Genomic DNA, 18629 nt, shown 5'->3' on the forward strand with positions numbered 1-18629 from the left:
CAAGTGAATAAGGCAACTAATGAGAACAGTAAATATACGACGATACAATGGGCATACATACACACATAACATTAAGATTTCATTGGCGAATATAGATACAGTCAAAAACCAGTTCATGAAAAAAATTATTTTTGCGTAGGCCCCGCCACGGTGGTCTAGTGGCTAAAGTACTCGGCTGCTGACCTGCAGGTCGCGGGTTCGTATACCGGCTGCGGCGACTGCATTTCCAATGGAGGCGAAAATGCTGTACGCCCGTGGGCTCAGATTTGGGTGCATGTTAAAGAACCCCAGGTAGTCAAAGTTTCCGGAACCCTCCACTACAGCGTCTCTCATAATCATATGATGGTTTCGGAACGGTAAACCCCACATATCAAATCAATCAATTGATTTCTGCGCATGTGAAACACAGCCAGACAGTGACATCACTGTTGTTAATGGGAGATTTATAACAATTTGAACAAGACATTAGTAAAATCACAAGAAACAACAAAGAGTGAGTAATGCGCAATAACATAAAATTAAATCTTGTTCGCTGAGTGAACACTATGACAGTTAAGTTATACGTCTCAACTTTAAGAACTTTTTTTCTCTCTCTATTTTTATTGAATGCATTTGCTCCAGCAACAAGGAAATGCAGTGTGGTCAGTGTAAAAAATCTAATTATCTGATTTGTCGTTTCCAGTTTGTGGTGTTCACAGCCGACCATATTTAACCTCGTAACAGACAGGCAAGAGATAAGGTCTGTTATGTGGTCACTTTTGAACGTATTGAAACTGAAGCAATAGGTTAATGCATCTTCCATAGCTTTGACCAGGTCTATTAAGGACTCGGACGGTACAGAAGGCATGATTCTGCCAGAAGCAAGCTGGAATTCTGAGTGAAGCAACAACCTGCTACGTTCGTTGCACTTTGCCTTTTTCACCACCTTCCTGGCCATATAGCCAGAGATGTATTGTGATCCGGGAGTCACTTTTGCGTACAATAAGATCAGTGTGGTCAGGGAGGGCTTCACAAGCAACAATAATTTCATGAACCTCATTGAGGCGCCCCACATCTAGCAGCTCATCCAGGTTCTTCTGCAATTTTATTAAATTATTGTGGATACCAGAACATAAAAAGCTTCTCCGAACTCCAGAAGGTATGTTTCCACTGGAGGGTGACCGTGACAAACTGCAAAAACTCAGCCAATTCGGAGAGATCAAAAATTATGTCGGCGAAGGGTGATTATTTGAGCCAGACATTTGCTTCGCATTTCCAAAAAAGATTAGAAGTGCGTCTTGGAAGAGGTGAGATGTCATCAAGTATTCATAGCCCAAGGTTTTCATGACATAGCGCTGGATGGAAAGAGTCCTGGTTAGAGTGACGCGGTGTCCTTCGGCAGTTTATGGTAGTTGATTCACTCAGGAACCCACCCTCCTTAAAGACAGCGTTTTCCCAAGTTGCCAAGAATCCGTTGATAACATGCCTGTAGCTACGAACGATGAATCTTTCGTCGAATTGAGCTTCGCACACAACGCAGTCCTTTTCCAGTGGTTTGTCAGCGCGAGGAAACATACGCCCCCAGGCTTCACGGTGTTCATCGCCGGCGGGAGCAGAGAAGAGAGATGCTTTCTTCCCTTGTTTGCGGGCCAAAGTACATCCCGCATTGCATCCAGGTGCAAAGCAGTGTCCTTGCTGTTTACTCATCACTGTTACATGGTCACATTGGCACGTATTGATCCCGAACAAGTCCAAATAGGCAAAGCGCACACGTTGCAGCTTACGAGCACGCGAGCAAGCGACTAAAAGCGACTAGCGGCTGGCAAGCGCTCTCGACCGATCATGGTGGCGACTTGCGCGCCGCTCTACGGCGGAACGAAATACCAGCACGCCTCCTTTCAAGGCGCGGCCGGGACGAAGCTAACACTTCTCCTTCTAACCACCGTAGTGGCGCGGAGCAGGGACGATCCTGCCAGGATGGATGGATAGTTTAATTGACGTAACCGTACCCTTTAGATCGGGCGGCGGCTAACGCCACCTATCCGTAGTACTTAGTGAACCAACAACTAGATTTATCTATTTTTCTCTTTAAATAGTGAAGTATAGGACTTGTACTTTGCAGAGAATGGTTTACTTTTCACTTGTGCTTTGAATTTAGCCACCAATCACACAACCTCCTTTTAGTTAATTCTACCCGCCTTAAGTCTATTTTGCCCTCCTTGTCCCTAAACCCCGGTGCTTTGAAAAGCTCTGCGCCATTATCCTGAATTATAGGGTGAAGCCCTTCAGGTGGTGGTAGTGGTTAGAAGAGGAGAAAGGCACCGAATTTCTGCAGCCCTTTACAGAACATTATCAAATGTTCGGCAGTCCCCTCCTCTCCGCATTCACTGCATACCGTGTCTACCCCTTCGTATTTGGCCCGATATGTCTTGGTTTGCAATACTCTTGTCCAGGCCTCAAATACTAGAGAACTACCCCGAGTATTATCATGGATCCTTTCCTTGGCAATTTACTGCTTAAAAGATTGATAGATCTCTAGTGCGGACTGCTTAATCATGCCAATTCTCCACATGTCAGTCCCCGTTTCCTTCGCCTTCTTCTCAACCGATAGTTCTTTTTGGTTTGGCCCCCTAATGTTTTCTAAGTATTCACCCTTCAATTTTCTGGTTCGCTTCCTCCATTTTGTTTTGACATTCTTCATGAACAAATAGCTGAAAGCCTGCTTAGCCAAACGCTCCTCCCCCATTTCTCTCAATCGCTTCTCAAATTTTATCATGCTGCTAGCTTCCCTGCCCTCAAATAATGTCCATCCCATATTACCTTGTCTTATTAATCTGGTGTATTCCCAGCCCATGCAATGGCAGCGCCGCCTTGAGAACCAGTTTTTTGTCCACGTGCGCTGCTTCACACGACGCATGGCGAGAGAGAGTGCCTTAACACACTACCCCATGGCTGCAGGTCATGCAAGGTCGAGCAGATCGGTTAGTGCAGGGGCAACGCGCAATGAGAGATACGTTTTCCTTTATTTCTTTGTGTTTGTGAACACCATTATTATTTTTTCTCTCAATCAATAACTTGCGTTGTGAGTACTGTAGGTGTGGGACATGGGCAACATTGCAGTGACGTTGACCACGTGGCTGGGTAGGCGGCTGTTTTGAAGAAGTTCGGGGCGCCAGGTTAGTTGTTAAACAGCCAGAGCCGAACACAAAAGGGACCTAGTGAGAGTCTACTAGCGAAATTTAACACGCGCGTGTGCGGGCTAGGTGGCAGCTTCTGATAGTTATTGAGGTAGGAAAGTTAACGGAGGCGGCTGGATAGCGGGATTAGGGTTCAGCTTAGGGTTGTCGGTTGCTTGGTCCGATGGTCGGGCGGGCGATGGCTAAGTAGGCTAGAAAAACCACGGGCGAGAATGAGCTGGTGTGGTGCGAAGAATGCAAGCGCTGGTGCTACTTGGACGAGAATGAATTCTCGAGTTAGGCCGACGCGCAGAAGGCGAGCTTCGTGAGCAGGCTGTGCGAGGCACTGAAGGCGGCCGTGCAGCGCATGGAGGCTTGCAACAAGGGGCTTCAGGGGGAGCTTAGGGTGGAACGAGAGCAGAGGATAGAACTGCAAAAAATGCTCGGAGCGTCGCGTGAGTGAGAGGAGGCTACCGCCAGCCTATTAGAGCAAATGAAAGGTGACCTTCGAAAAGAACGGGAAGGGTGGACCAAGCTCGAACAGCGGGTAAATGAGCTAATTGCGCTTTGTTCCGGCCCCGAGCGGTGTGAGACGGAAGGCGTGGGTAGCGGAGAAGGTGACAGGCGGGCAGGAATAGGCGAGAAGAGAGGTCAGGGGGCCGCAGTGTCTGGCCACAGCACGGAGGCTCCGAGAACATACAGCTCGGTGGCGTGGCAGTTTTCGAGCAGGGCAGAAACACAGGACAGACGGCAGAGAGAGGAACAGGTGTAGCAAACAGGGGTGCCATCACAAACAGGAAGCCAGCGATTGGAGCATAGAAGGGTCCTGTTGGTGGGGGACTCTAACGTGGCCAATGTTAGGGATGGCGTCTTCACGACAGTGAAGTAAGATGGGAGAGTGATAGTGGAAGCCCAGTCAGGGGAGAACATGGTAGATGCACTGACCAAAGCTCAAGAGGTTGTAGAGGACAGCATGAAGGGCGAAAATCTCGTCATTTTTCATTCTGGGCTCAATGATGTGTTGAAGGGCAAGGATCAGAAGCTTGTGAGACAGTTAGAGGATGGGAAGCATAAGCTCCGAGAAGCCTCTGGGAGGGTGAATGTGACCATATGCACAGTCCCAGAGGTCTGGGGACAGTCTCGTGGAATTGCAAGGAGGGTAGTGGAGGCCTACTGTGTCATCAATGGTATGAGCCGGCAACTCGGATACAGCGTAATGGAAGTGAACCAAGACGTCTACGAGCCCGGCGCTCGCCCCTTTGTACAGGATGCCATTCACTACAGTGGTGCGATGGGCAGGAGGGTCGGTAATCGAATGGGTCGTCAAGCCACAGCTTTCTTAGGGGTACCCAGAGCCCTGAAGCCAACAGTGTAGCCAAAGACGGTTTTAAAGGGACACAAATATTCAAGCCACATGGAGTTCGCGGAAGAAGAAATCGATGTAAGCACAAGGGCCGAGCTAAGGCAGACGTAGGTTATATTAACATGCAGAGTCGCAGGAATAGATTAAAGCGGGAAGAGATATAAGAGCAGTTGAGGCAGGGTGAACTGATGGTATATGTGGTTGTGGAGACACATCTTCGGGACATGGAGCTACCACATTGAAGTCCGGACTACGTACGGGAATATTGCAATTGAACAGAAGGCAGCATAAATGGGGGTAGAATAGGTGCATTGATACGTAAAATTATGGGTTGGCAAAGAGTCAAGGAGGGATGCATGGAACACTTATGGTCAAGAGGGAAAGTCTGACACTCTTTGGTTTGGTGTACTTGTAGACGGGAGCAAAGGCCAGGGAGGAAAACCAGGCAATGGTGGAGTGTAAATCAAAGGGCATTGAAGAATTAGGAGAGTGCGAGAAAAATATTTTAGGAGATATGAATGCACATATAAAAGTTATAGATGGGTATACTGACCCAACAGGCAAATTGATCATGGCTATGTGTGAAAGGCATTATTGGATCATTTCCAACAGTACTGGGAAGTGTGAAGGGCAAATAACATTTGCGGTAGGAAGGCTGCAGTCGACGATAGATTATGCACTGATGTCCCATGGCATGTATGATAGGCTCGGGGGAAAGCACATAGATGAATGTGGCTCCAGAAGTCTGGGTAGTGATCACAAACGTATCAAGCTAAGTTTTGGAAAAGCAGTGAAAGTGGGAAGGAGACAAGATGATCAACTACAGGAAAAATTTCATTCAGAAAGGCAAATAGAAATTGCTACTAAACAAATTGAGAAAGTAATCACAGATGTTAATAAAACAGTGCGGACATACACAAATCTAATTAGACTGTTTGGGCTAGAGCTTGCTAAGGCACGTGACAAGTCACCCCGCAAAAGAAGACACAAGCCCAAGAATTGGTGGGATGAAGAAGTTAAGAGAGCCATAGCAAAACGTCAGGAAGCCTCTAGGGAACAAAGACATGGTAAGGAGCGGGGTGAATTGACGGATGGTGTTGAAAGAATACGGGACATCTTTCTAAGCTCTAGAAGGGAAGCATCCCTTCTGATCAATGAAAGATTAGAAGAAAGGGTACTCAGTGGCTGGCAGAAGTACATAAAAAGGACAGAAAAGCAGCTGCGAAATTTTGGAACCTTAGAAACTCTTCAAGAAATGAAACAAGCCTAGAGCAGAGGTTTATAACTACCGCTCAAGGTGCTAGGCTAGAAGGGGACGAAGCTATTGAATATATAAGAACAAGGGTGACAGAAAATTTTCAACAAAGAAGTGCCGTATGCACCACAATTGATAAGGATGGATCAAGTGGCGCAATGGCTTCATTTTCACAACGAGAGCGGGAAAGGGCTGAGAAGAGGGTTCCTAGTAGTACATCAACAGGCCCAGATGGCATTCCAATTATGCTGATAAATACATTGCGTCCGAAGTCTAAACAGACTTTGAGTGAACCTGTGAGCAGAACAATAATCAATGGTGAAGTCCCCGATGGATTGAAACTTAGCAGGATGAGCATGATCTATAAATGAAAGGGGGACAAAGCTGACATAAAGAACTACCGTCATATAACAGTGACATCAGTGGTGTACAGGCGGGCGATGCAGATTACAAAGGAAAAACTGCAGGAATGGATAGAAGATGAGGGGGTGCTGGGGAAATTGCAGAATGGATTTCGAAAACATAGGAGGTTGGAAGACAATCGGTTTTCACTGGCGCAGTGCATCGAAATAGCAGAAAAGGAACACAGACCGCTGTGGCTACCATTTTTGGATACCAAGGCAGCGTACGATAACCTGGTTCAAAAGAACTTGTGGGGAATACTGGACACACTAGGTGTGGAAGATGGAGTCACTAATATTTTAAAGGATGTCTACAAAAGTAAAAAAGTAGTTATAAAGTGGGAAAACAGTTATCCAAGCACACAGAAGTAAAACGACGGCTTAGGCCCCCGTGTCCTCTGTCCCCCTTGTCCCATTGTGTCCTCTGTCACCTTTGTTATTCATCCCTACCAGCAGTGGCTGATGACCGATGACTGGAAACAGTTTGGATTCCCATTGGCTTCTGTTATCATTGGCCAATGCCCGGACAGCGTGACAGAAGAGGGCATTGCCTGCAAGCAAAATATTGGCGAGATGGTAGCGAAAGCCTCAATTTTTTTTTTAAAGTGCGCGTTTCTCTTAGTTGTTTGCTCTTCTTAAAGATAAAAACGAAGCAAAAGTTTTGGAAAATATCCGTGATGTTTAACATGGCCAAGGGCTTCCCTAACACATACCGTGGTTGCTGGCCAATGCTCACAGAATTTGCCTGTTCATCAATCTTACTTACTTTTGTGTATGATATACACAAAATATTATATATTCGACAGAAATTCGTGGCATGCGAGCACGTACAAACGGTGAAAAACGGAACACGGTCAGAGCAGATGCGCCTGTTTCTTTAGTCACTTCATCGTGAAGTCAGACGAACAGCTACCGAATAGCCATGGACGCTCATTTGTTCCGGTTATTAATTGAGTTCGCACAGGGTTCTCTACGGAATACCTCGTTTTTTGTTTCTTTTCATCCAAAGGACCAAAGTGTACCAGCAAGTGCACAGTGTGGAATTTAAACTGCACACTTTTTACCGCGCGTACGCCCGTTTGGCCCATGCACAGCCCTACTGCGCTTGAGAAAAATAGTTCACCAAAGCTCCCCAAAGACAGGCAATTTTTAGAAGCCCACAAACTGGAACGGCTGTAAAGCACTTACGTAATAGTTCAAAAGTTATCAAAAATACTGCAATTCTTTTAGCTTTAGGCAAATATAACGCATCCATCGTAATGCTCGCTTCCACATTCCACAGCGTGTTACGTGTATCACAGCGCGCCATTTTCACCTGGTTCGCACGTTAGATGGACGTCATGGCCGTCACATCCGTGCAGCGACGAGCTGCTTATTCAAGTTGAAATAGGAGGTGAGTAGATATCAGCAGTACTTGTATTTGCTTTTATCTGACAACGGCACTTGTATTTGCCCTTGTTCTCTCATTGGCCAATGCTAATTGGCGGTCAGGTTTACGGCGGCGAAAATAGCGCATGTGTGCATAGCGCAGGTGCTGCGTAGCGCAGGTGCTGCGTAGTACTAGCTGTAGTCCTACCTCGTCTTGGCGATATTGCACATGGCGTAGTTACAGTCTCTTGTTACAAGTAAACACCGGACATATTCGAAACGTTCTTTGGTCCCAGACAACACAAACACAACCTCAGGACGTCCTCAGTATGCCTCCGTGAGGACAATATGACGGCCTCAGAATGTCCTCTTATAGTACTAGAGTGGCACTAATCACGTCCCCTTGTCTATACACATAACAACCTCAGCACATCCTCAAAACAACACTTCAGTACTTTTAGGTATATTTTCAGAACAGCGATAGCATGGCCGGTTCGGTACTGTGGGCACCGATATTACTTAGGATTTACTTCTTTTCATGATATTTTCATACATGAAAAGAAAACCACCTGCGAGATCTCGAGTATATATACTGTATCAATCAACAGAGAGGTGACAGTGCTGTACTATTTAAAAAAACAAAGCTTGTTGACTGAAATTTTTTTATTCAACAGTAGTTAATCACAACTGACAGCTTTGACAGGCATTCGAGTCCACGTATAGTCTGAAAAAAGAAAAGCAGTTTCAAGGCAGTCAACGCAGCTCAATCAACCACGTTTGTAATCTTCCTCGAAAGTTTGACACAGTGTCCTCATCACCACGTGTATCGCACCCAATGCACTCACTAGTGTTGGAGGCTCCGCTCTTACAGTCTATCAGTACACTCGACACGGGCGTTGTCTTGACTTGCCCGAGGTCGAGCCATATCTGTCAGATGCAGAAGTCGATCCTTTCACGTTGGGACCAGGCTGCTTCGAAGCACAATTGATCGCGATTGGCTGGTGTTCCAGGCTGCTTCAAACCACACCTCGCCGCGGTCGGCTGGTGACAATGCATTCATGATCAGTCTGAACGTTAAGCAGCCCAGTGCACCCATCGACACGGCAATTTGCCTCCCACCATCACCTACGACTTACACTCTCACACATATCTCACTTTTAACCATGCACACAAACAACAAAGGACACGAACTATCACTAGTGCACTGCACCTTCTCTGATAGGGCCGCCGCTGCCATTTTGACAGTCAGTTGACTTCGAATGGCTTGGCCACTTGACTATCCAGAATGGTGCCACATAGTCAATCGTTGCCAGCTGCTAGTTTGTTATAGCGTGCTAGAGCGACCTAATTTAAGGCTGTGACATTTAAGAACACACTGTTTCAAATGGACATTTCGCAATATCAGGTTCGATACCTAAGCCAATTGATTACGCGTGTCTCATCAGGCGGGATGCATAATATGAAAATTTTCTGCCGAAAAAGAAACAAAGGAGGCGAAAATATACAATAACTTTATGACTGTATGAAACAAACATGCGGAGAGAGTTTTCATGTATTAAATACATCTACTTGGTGCGCAAAGGTCTTGAAGAATTATATGTGTGTGCTCAGTGCAATTCTTTTGTCATCCCCAAAAGGTTGTTGACAGGACCTTTTCTGGAACAATTGTTGTCCTCAGAAAGCACTCGAATAGACGTATGAACCAGCACTAGTGCATTGCTGTTGTCATCTGCAAAACGTCCTCAAAATTACTTTTTCAGGATAAATTGTTGTCCTCAGAAAGCACAGGAAAAGACGTTTCCGGGTCAAACCAGCTTGTGTCGTCCTCAGTAAGTACCAAGGTCAATGAGAACTGTGCGAGGATGATTGTACCATATTAGGATGGCCTCAGGACATCGAGTGTTGTCTGGGGTAGAGTGTTCGAGCACCGATTCATTTTGGGGTATTTTTAAAATTAACGATACACTGTTTTCGGGGAAAACTTGAAATTAACTGAAACTACCTGGTTGCTAAGAACAGGAGCCCAGCCGCTGGTTGTGTATGTGGACACGTGGTGCACGGCCATTTCTTGTTCGCTTCTGGTGAGACTGCCTGCTGCTGACGACGAGTGCATCTCGCTAAAGGCTGTTTCACTTGTCGGGATTGCAGTGAAAAAAAATCTTTCTGTTGACTCCATTTGCAACCGCTGCTAATGGCGGTTTCGTTTCACATGAACCATGAACGGTCCGTGATTTTCACTCCGCGACTGGAGCGGTGAGTTCTTGCCACCCTTCTTTCTGGAAGACACCACAGAATTTTTTTGAACGTAATGTAATAATTTGTGCATTATAATATCATTGCGTTTCTATAGGCAGCTTGCATGAACGGCGGCGACGCTATGCACTCTGGGTAGGCAGCCATTTTTTGTCAGAGGCGGCCGGGGAGTGCCGCAGCGCCGACGTGTTTGCGAGCGTTGGCGTAGCTTGCAAGCGTGATCGAGTGCAAGTGCGACGCAAATTTAACTCCAGAAAGTGTCGAGCGCGATGTCAACCTCACCGGAAGGTTACACTGCAGCGCTGTGCCAGAAAGACCTCGAGCGGTACGAAGAAGAGACGAGAATTCGCTCTGAGTGGACCCATTCACGTTTCGTGTGGGCGACTGTGTTAGTGATGTGGACTTCTGGCCACGCGTCGACAGCTCCGATATTAATGAATTTCTCGTTCCGAGAACGAGTTTTAGAACCTGGGAGCAGATGAAGTCCAGAAAGGCCCTCGGGGGTCACAACTTTTTGAAGAGTGGCTGGTTGTGGGTGCAGTGGGTGAATAAATTCGCCGCCTACACCGTTATCGTTGTCACTCAAGTAAGAGGTGTTAAACTACTTGACTTTGCCATAGATGTAAATGTTTCTGTTTGTTCTGTATAAATTCTCAGTGTGTTCACAAGGCCCCCGTGGACGTCTTGTTCATAGGCAAGAGCGATGGCGAGATCCTTGCCGCGCACTGTACATCCATGGCAGGGAACAGCGAAGCCTGCTTGCATCCCACTGCGTTGTTATTCTACGTGGAGTACGACAAACGTGCACTAGAAGAGCGTTCTCAATTTTTTTAACACGTCTTACTTGAGTGACGACGATCACGGTCTCGGTGGCAATTTTTTTTCACTCATGGCTCCCGCTGTGGCGTGAGCGAACTGGTCTTTTTTTTTTCGCTGCGAGCGAATTCGCGCACTAAAAATCGCTACTTTTTGTGTCATGTGAAACGGCCTTAATGCGCCATGGGATTTAGGTTTGACAACAGTGCTTTGTTAATTAATTCGAAATCGTAAACTTGTGCGTGCAGTCATACTTGAAAGCTAAAATAGATAAAAGCTGGTGCCGATGCGAGAAAGTCATGGGTCATCTACCATCTAAATTCAGCCGTGCATGTATTATTTCTTCGTTTACATAATCGTTTGGCGCAATAAGGTTCGTCGGTATTGTTGGGTCTACTTTAGTGGAATTATACTTTTGGAAAAAAATGTTATGATAAAATTTTAGCTTCAGTGACTTTAGGATATTATTTATCGATATTTACCGTAGTCATTTCAGATGTTGGCACAGTTTGAAAGTTGTGGTTAGTCAATAAGTGTGCAACGTTGGTGAGCGACGCTATTCTGAATGTGATGCATTTATTCAGAATTTTCATTTTGTAATCTGTCGTAAATTATCTATCATTGCAGTATCTGCCCAATTCCTCCCACATGCATTCGTCAATTAACTCACGGCCTTCAGTTCCCAGCATCTGCGAAGCATCTGACCACGGCGATGGTCAGATCTGCAACGCAGCAGAGGGAGTTAAGAATCTCTGGATCCGGACAGGCCGCCATTGGAACCTGAACTTGGCAGCGTTTAACGCTGGAAGCTTATCCGATGAGGCAAGTCTAGCTGTACTATTCGAGTAGCTAGAGGGTGGTCAATAGGATATAATAGGGCGCACTGAGGTTAAGAGGACAGCTGAAGCCTATAAGCTGCTTCAGAATTGGCACGTTCTTTGCTATTGGGGCTTGGCTGACAGAAGAGAACTTGGAGTGGTGTTTCTAATTCACAGAAACATAGCTGGCAACATAGAGGAATACTATAGCATTAATGAAAGGGTGGTAGGTATCGTAAATAAACTGAATAAGAGATACAAGATGAAGGTGGTACAGGCCTACGCGCCTACATCCAGTCATGATGACGCTTCAGTTGAAAGCTTCTATGAAGACGTGGAATCGGCAATGAGTAAGGTACAAACACAGTATACAATACTGATGGGAGACTTTAATGCAAAGGTAGGGAAGAAGCAGGCTGGAAACCAGGCAGTAGGAGGTTATGCCATCGGTACTAGAAATGCCAGAGGGGAGCTACTAGTAGAATTCACAGAATGCAATAATTTACGGATTTTGAATACCTTCTACCCAAAATAAGGAAACCGTAAGTAGACATGGAGGAGCCCTGATTGCGAAAATAAAAACGAAATAAGCTTTATAATTAGTGCAGACCCAGGCATTGTGCAGGATGTGGAAGTGGTTGGCAAGGTACGATGCAGTGACCATAGAAGTGTATGGTCTCGAATTCACCTAGACTTAAAGAAGGAACGACAGAAACTGATACACAAGAAGCCAATCAGTTAGCTAGCACTGAGAGGGAAAGTACAGCAATTCAGAGTCACTTCAGAACAGGTACTCGGCTCTTATTGAAGAAACCAACCTTAGCGTAGATACAGTGAATGATAACCTGACGAGTATCATTACGGAGTGTGCAGTGGAAGTTGGGGGCACGGTAGTTAGACATGACACTGGCAAGCTTTCCCAGGAAACGAAGAATCTCATTAAGAAGCATCAAAGCATGAAATTCTCAACTACGACAGACAAAATAGAACTGGCAGAGCTTTCGAAGTTGATTAATAGGCGTATGGTATGCGATATAAGAAGGTATAACATGGAGAAAATTGAACACGCTCTGAAAATTGGAGGAAGCGTCAAAGCAGTGAAGAGGAAACTTGAAATATGCAATAATTGAATGTATTCACTAAAGAACAAAGAAGGCAAAATGACTACCAATATAGATAGGATAGCTAAAATAGCGAAGGAGTTTTACAGAGATCTGTGCAGTAACGGGGACAACCACAACCCTAATAATATAAGAACTCACAGTAATCAAGAAGACACCCCACCAGTAATAATAGAAGAAGTCAGGAAAGCCTTGGAGAGCATGCAAAAAGGCAAAGCTGCTGGTGAGGATCAGTTAGCATCAGATGTGCTTGAAGATGGAAGACAGGTTGTGTTAGAACAACTAGCTACCCTGTTTACAAGGAGTCTCCTGACAGGAAGAGTACCAGAATCTTGGGAGAGTGCTACCATCATCTTAATACTAAGGAAAGAGATGACAAGGACTTGAAGAATTACAGCACGATCAGCGTTCTCTCCGTAGTATACAAAGGTAATTGCTAAGAGTGTTAAAAAAGATTAAAATTAAATCAACCAAATGAACAAGCAGGATTTCGAACAGGCTACTCAACAAACGACCACATTCATACTACCAATCAAGTAATAGAGAAATGCTCAGAATACAGCAAACCACTATACATAGCTTACGTTGGTTACGAGAAGGCGTTTGATTCAGTAGAAATATCAGCAGTCATGCAGACACTGTGAAATTAGGGTGTTGATGAAGCATATATAAACATCCTGGAAGAAATCTACAGGGGATCAACAGCTACCATAGTGCTTCATAAATAAAGCAACAGAATACCAATAAAGAAGGATGTAAGGCAGGGGGATACAATCTCCTCCGTGCTATTTACCGCGTGCTCACAGGAGGTTTTCAGAGGCCTAAACTGGGAACAGTTAAGCATTAGAGTTAATAGAGAGTACCTCAGTAACTTGCGGTTTGCCAATGACATTTCATTGCTGAGTAACTCAGGGGACTAATTGCAACTCATGATTAAGGAATTAGACAAGGAGAGCAGAAATGTGGGTCTTAAAATAATCTGCAGAAAACGAAAGTAATGTAGAACACCCTCAGAAGAGAGCAACGCTTCGAGATAGGTAATAGTGCACTTCAAGTTGTAAAAGACTATGTCTACTTAGGGCAGGTAATAACCGCAGAGCCGAACCACGGGATTGCAGTAACTAGAAGAATAAGAATGAGGTGAAGCACATTTGGCAAGCGCTTTCAAATTATGACAGGTATATTGCCACTATCCTTCAAGAGGAAGGTATATAACAGCTTTATGACGGGCTCTATAATATAACGGGCTCGACACCGCATCGAGAATGTCTCGTTTACGACCCATGTTTTTGCAGGTTGCTCTCACCTGGGCGTTCTGTTCTGGTCTGCCCGGCAATTTACGATCTGCATCTAATTCACCATCTTTCGACGAGCCATTTCCGTCATCATTCCTGCTAAATGTGAATAAAATGGTCCACTTCAGCGAGAAGCCAACGTCTACTACAGCCACCTGGCCCTTGTGTCTCGACGGGATTGGCTCTGGCCGACTAACTACCGTTTCACTCGAGCTGAAAGAGCCGCCTTGAAAGCGACCAATGCCAAATCTGGGTGCTACAGGCTTCTTCGTCTGGCAACGAAAATCAACAACAGCGACGGTGGAAGTGCGCGCCACGGGATGTAAATGCCAGTCTGCTGCCTCACACTTTGGGCTCGACACCGCATCGAGAATGTCTCGTTTACGACCCATGTTTTTTCAGGTTGCTCTCACCTGCGCGTTCTGTTCCGGTCTGCCCGGAAATTTACGATCTGCATCTAATTCACCATCTTTCGACGAGCCATTTCCGTCATCGTTCCTACTAAGTGTGAATAAAACGGTCCACTTCAGCGAGAAGCCAACGTCTACTACAGCCACCTGGCCCTTGTGTGTCGACGGGATTGGCTCTGGCCGACTAACTACCGTTTCACTCGAGCTGAAAGAGCCGCCTTGAAAGTGACCAATGCCAAATCTGGGTGCTACAGGCTTCTTCGTCTGGCAACGAAAATCGACAACAGTGACGGTGGAAGTGCGCGCCACGGGATGTAAATGCCAGTCTGCTGCCTCACACTTTGGGCTCGACACCGCATCGAGAATGTCTCGTTTACGACCCATGTTTTTTCAGGTTGCTCTCACCTGCGCGTTCTGTTCTGGTCTGCCCGGCAATTTACGATCTGCATCTAATTCACCATCTTTCGACGATCCATTTCCATCATCATTCCAGCTAAGTGTGAATAAAACGGTCCACTTCAGCGAGAAGCCAACGTCTACTACAGCCACCTGGCCCTTGTGTCTCGACGGGATTGGCTCTGGCCGACTAACTACCGTTTCACTCGAGCTGAAAGAGCCGCCTTGAAAGCGACCAATGCCAAATCTGGGTGCTACAGGCTTCTTCGTCTGGCAACGAAAATCGACAACAGCGACGGTGGAAGTGCGCGCCACGGGATGTAAATGCCAGTCTGCTGCCTCACACTTTGGGCTCGACACCGCATCGAGAATGTCTCGTTTACGACCCATGTTTTTTCAGGTTGCTCTCACCTGCGCGTTCTGTTCCGGTCTGCCCGGAAATTTACGATCTGCATCTAATTCACCATCTTTCGACGAGCCATTTCCGTCATCATTCCAGCTAAGTGTGAATAAAACGGTCCACTTCAGCGAGAAGCCAACGTCTACTACAGCCACCTGGCCCTTGTGTCTCGACGGGATTGGCTCTGGCCGACTAACTACCGTTTCACTCGAGCTGAAAGAGCCGCCTTGAAAGCGACCAATGCCAAATCTGGGTGCTACAGGCTTCTTCGTCTGGCAACGAAAATCAACAACAGCGACGGTGGAAGTGCGCGCCACGGGATGTAAATGCCAGTCTGCTGCCTCACACTTTGGGCTCGACACCGCATCGAGAATGTCTCGTTTACGACCCATGTTTTTTCAGGTTGCTCTCACCTGCGCGTTCTGTTCCGGTCTGCCCGGAAATTTACGATCTGCATCTAATTCACCATCTTTCGACGAGCCATTTCCGTCATCATTCCAGCTAAGTGTGAATAAAACGGTCCACTTCAGCGAGAAGCCAACGTCTACTACAGCCACCTGGCCCTTGTGTCTCGACGGGATTGGCTCTGGCCGACTAACTACCGTTTCACTCGAGCTGAAAGAGCCGCCTTGAAAGCGACCAATGCCAAATCTGGGTGCTACAGGCTTCTTCGTCTGGCAACGAAAATCGACAACAGCGACGGTGGAAGTGCGCGCCACGGGATGTAAATGCCAGTCTGCTGCCTCACACTTTGGGCTCGACACCGCATCGAGAATGTCTCGTTTACGACCCATGTTTTTTCAGGTTGCTCTCACCTGCGCGTTCTGTTCTGGTCTGCCCGGCAGTTTACGATCTGCATCTAATTCACCATCTTTCGACGAGCCATTTCCGTCATCATTCCTGCTAAGTGTGAATAAAACGGTCCACTTCAGCGAGAAGCCAACGTCTACTACAGCCACCTGGCCCTTGTGTCTCGACGGGATTGGCTCTGGCCGACTAACTACCGTTTCACTCGAGCTGAAAGAGCCGCCTTGAAAGCGACCAATGCCAAATCTGGGTGCTACAGGCTACTTCGTCTGGCAACGAAAATCGACAACAGCGACGGTGGAAGTGCGCGCCACGGGATGTAAATGCCAGTCTGCTGCCTCACACTTTGGGCTCGACACCGCATCGAGAATGTCTCGTTTACGACCCATGTTTTTTTCAGGTAAGTTATCTCAATCATGCTACCAGCATAAAAAGCAGCAATTATTGTCTTCTCGTGGTGTCGTGCCCACCAGAGTGTAGTGATCTAGTGAAACGGGTGTCATTTTGAACGTCTTTTGCATGTTGTACTTGGTCCGACTTTTTGTTTTTGCTTGCAGGTGACGTTGAGGTAAATCCAGGGCTTATGTCGAAGGCAGAGGCTGATGCATTCGCCCAGGCACTGGAAACTGCACGGGAACTCAAAGATGAATACTCTGCTTTGGTAACGCAACATAATACAGTCCTCGACGAAATGAAGCAACTAAGGCTAAAGGTCGATGCGTTAGAAAAGGTTCAGGCCACCGGAATTACAGCTAGGGATAGTAAAGAAGCAGCTCTTTGGGATATATCTGAAAAGCTGAAGTCAACTGAACATGAGATTAAGTGCCTAAGTACAAAAGTGGTATCACTTGAAGAGGCACAGTCTTCGGCAGGTATGAGTTCTAAGGCCACACATGCAGACACACTGCGAGGATTTACGGATCAGCTTACGTCAATATCTTCACGATGTGATGAAGCGGAAAATAGGATGCGTCGATCCAACCTACTCTTTTTCGGTTTGGAAGACAATGCTAATGAAGATTAGGCAGCTTCTGAACCGAAAATTATTAGGTTTTGTTCTGAAAAATTGCAGCTTACACTCACTGGTACTCAGTTTGAAGGGGTTCATAGATGAGGTAAACATGATAAAGAAAAGTGTCGACCAATCATTGGCAAACTTACTTTTTTTAAAAAATAAGGACCAAATCTTGTCACGTGTCCGAAATCTGAAGGGCACTACGTTTTCAATACTCGAAGATTTTTCATTGGCAACGCGACAGACCCGCAGAAAGCTAATAGAATTTTCCAGAACTCAAAATAAGCCATTTAAGCTTGTAGTAGACAAGCTGCGCATCGAAAACGTTACTTACATCTATGACGCCGTCACTAAGTCAGTTATACGCTCAAGCAGATAGCTACAAGGAAACGTGCAAACGTTTAGGAAGCGGGAGCTGCAAAATTCTTGCACTCCTCTATCACTAACAGTATCATTCAATGTTAGAAGCATCTTAACGAAACGTGAAATAGTCTCATCTTACATCGATGATAGCCTTTCTGATATTTTTGTCTTCACTTAGACATGGCTTACCGCTGACATCAATGACAATGAGATCTTTACGCACGCTAACAGATACAACGTCTATCGAAGCGATCGTCCAGACAGAAGGGGTGGTGGTGTTCTTATAGCTGTTAAAAAAACCATCACGTCTTATGTCGTCGCTTCCCATTATAAGATTGAAATTATATGGGTAGTGTACACAATTCATTCCACAAGGATCTTGCTCGGCAGCTGTTATCGTCCTCCCGATTGTCATCATTTTTTCTTAGAAGAGTTGCGCAGCAGCATTAATTCTGCCATCGAAATCTGTGGCTCTCGCATCGTTTATCTATTCGGTGACTTTAATCTACCATTTATTGACTGGGAGCAGCTGTCATCTTTTTGTAAGTACTCAACTGACTTCATTAACTTAACTTTAGACTTTGATTTGGGTCAGGTTGTCACTCACTCAACTCGCAGTTCAAATACACTTGACCTCGTTCTTACAACTGCACCTGAAACTAAAAACCACATAAACTATTTGAATGGCTTTAGCGACCACAAAATGCTGCAAGTTGATCTTTCTATCTTGCCACCTTTTGCAGGAACCGAATCAAAGAAAATTAGAGATTATAATAAAGCCGATTATGAAGCCATTAAAAGAAAACTTGAGTCTTTCCTTCACAATGTGCTACTGCCTTCTTTTTACAGTCGCTCAGTTGAAGAAAACTGGGTTCTTTTCAAGAATAAGATTTCAGCCCTAATAGAAAAACACGTGCCGTTGATAACGATTACGAATGATAAAACTAATTCATGGTTCACCAAGTCTTTGCGCAGACTTAGATACAAAAAGAAGCGGCTTTATTGGTCTGCAAAAAATTCGCGTTCACACACGTCTTGGGATAGATACGAGGAATACCTAAAGAAATATTGCCACGAATTGACAACTTCGAAAAATAAATACTATTCCCAGGATTTGCCTTCACTCCTAAAATCTAATCCGAAGAAATTCCGAAAAGTAATAAGTCTTGATCGGGACGATAACTTCATTTCATTACACGATGCAAATAACACTCCTTTTGCCGACACTGATAGTCCTCATGTCTTTAATTCATTCTTTTCATCCGTGTTTACTAGCGAGCATGGTCATCTTCCAGAAATTGTTGAACGCGATTACTCTATCATGTCACCTATAGATATTGTGTTGATCAATGATAAAAAAACAAAGGCCGTTCTTTTTCATCCGCGTCAGCTT

At 45.6% G+C, this 18629-nt stretch overlaps 1 long non-coding RNA gene and 1 pseudogene across 1 annotated transcript in view; both read left to right on the top strand.

Moving 5' to 3' along the window:
* Nucleotides 1-18629, top strand: part of LOC142761892 (uncharacterized) — a 94524-nt gene that overhangs the window by 65464 nt on the left and 10431 nt on the right. The gene's annotated exons all lie outside the window — the stretch shown is intronic.
* Nucleotides 3523-4530, top strand: LOC142770650 (uncharacterized; annotated as a pseudogene).

This window comes from Rhipicephalus microplus, chromosome 1, assembly GCF_043290135.1.
Source record: "Rhipicephalus microplus isolate Deutch F79 chromosome 1, USDA_Rmic, whole genome shotgun sequence".
NCBI lineage: Eukaryota > Metazoa > Arthropoda > Arachnida > Ixodida > Ixodidae > Rhipicephalus > Rhipicephalus microplus.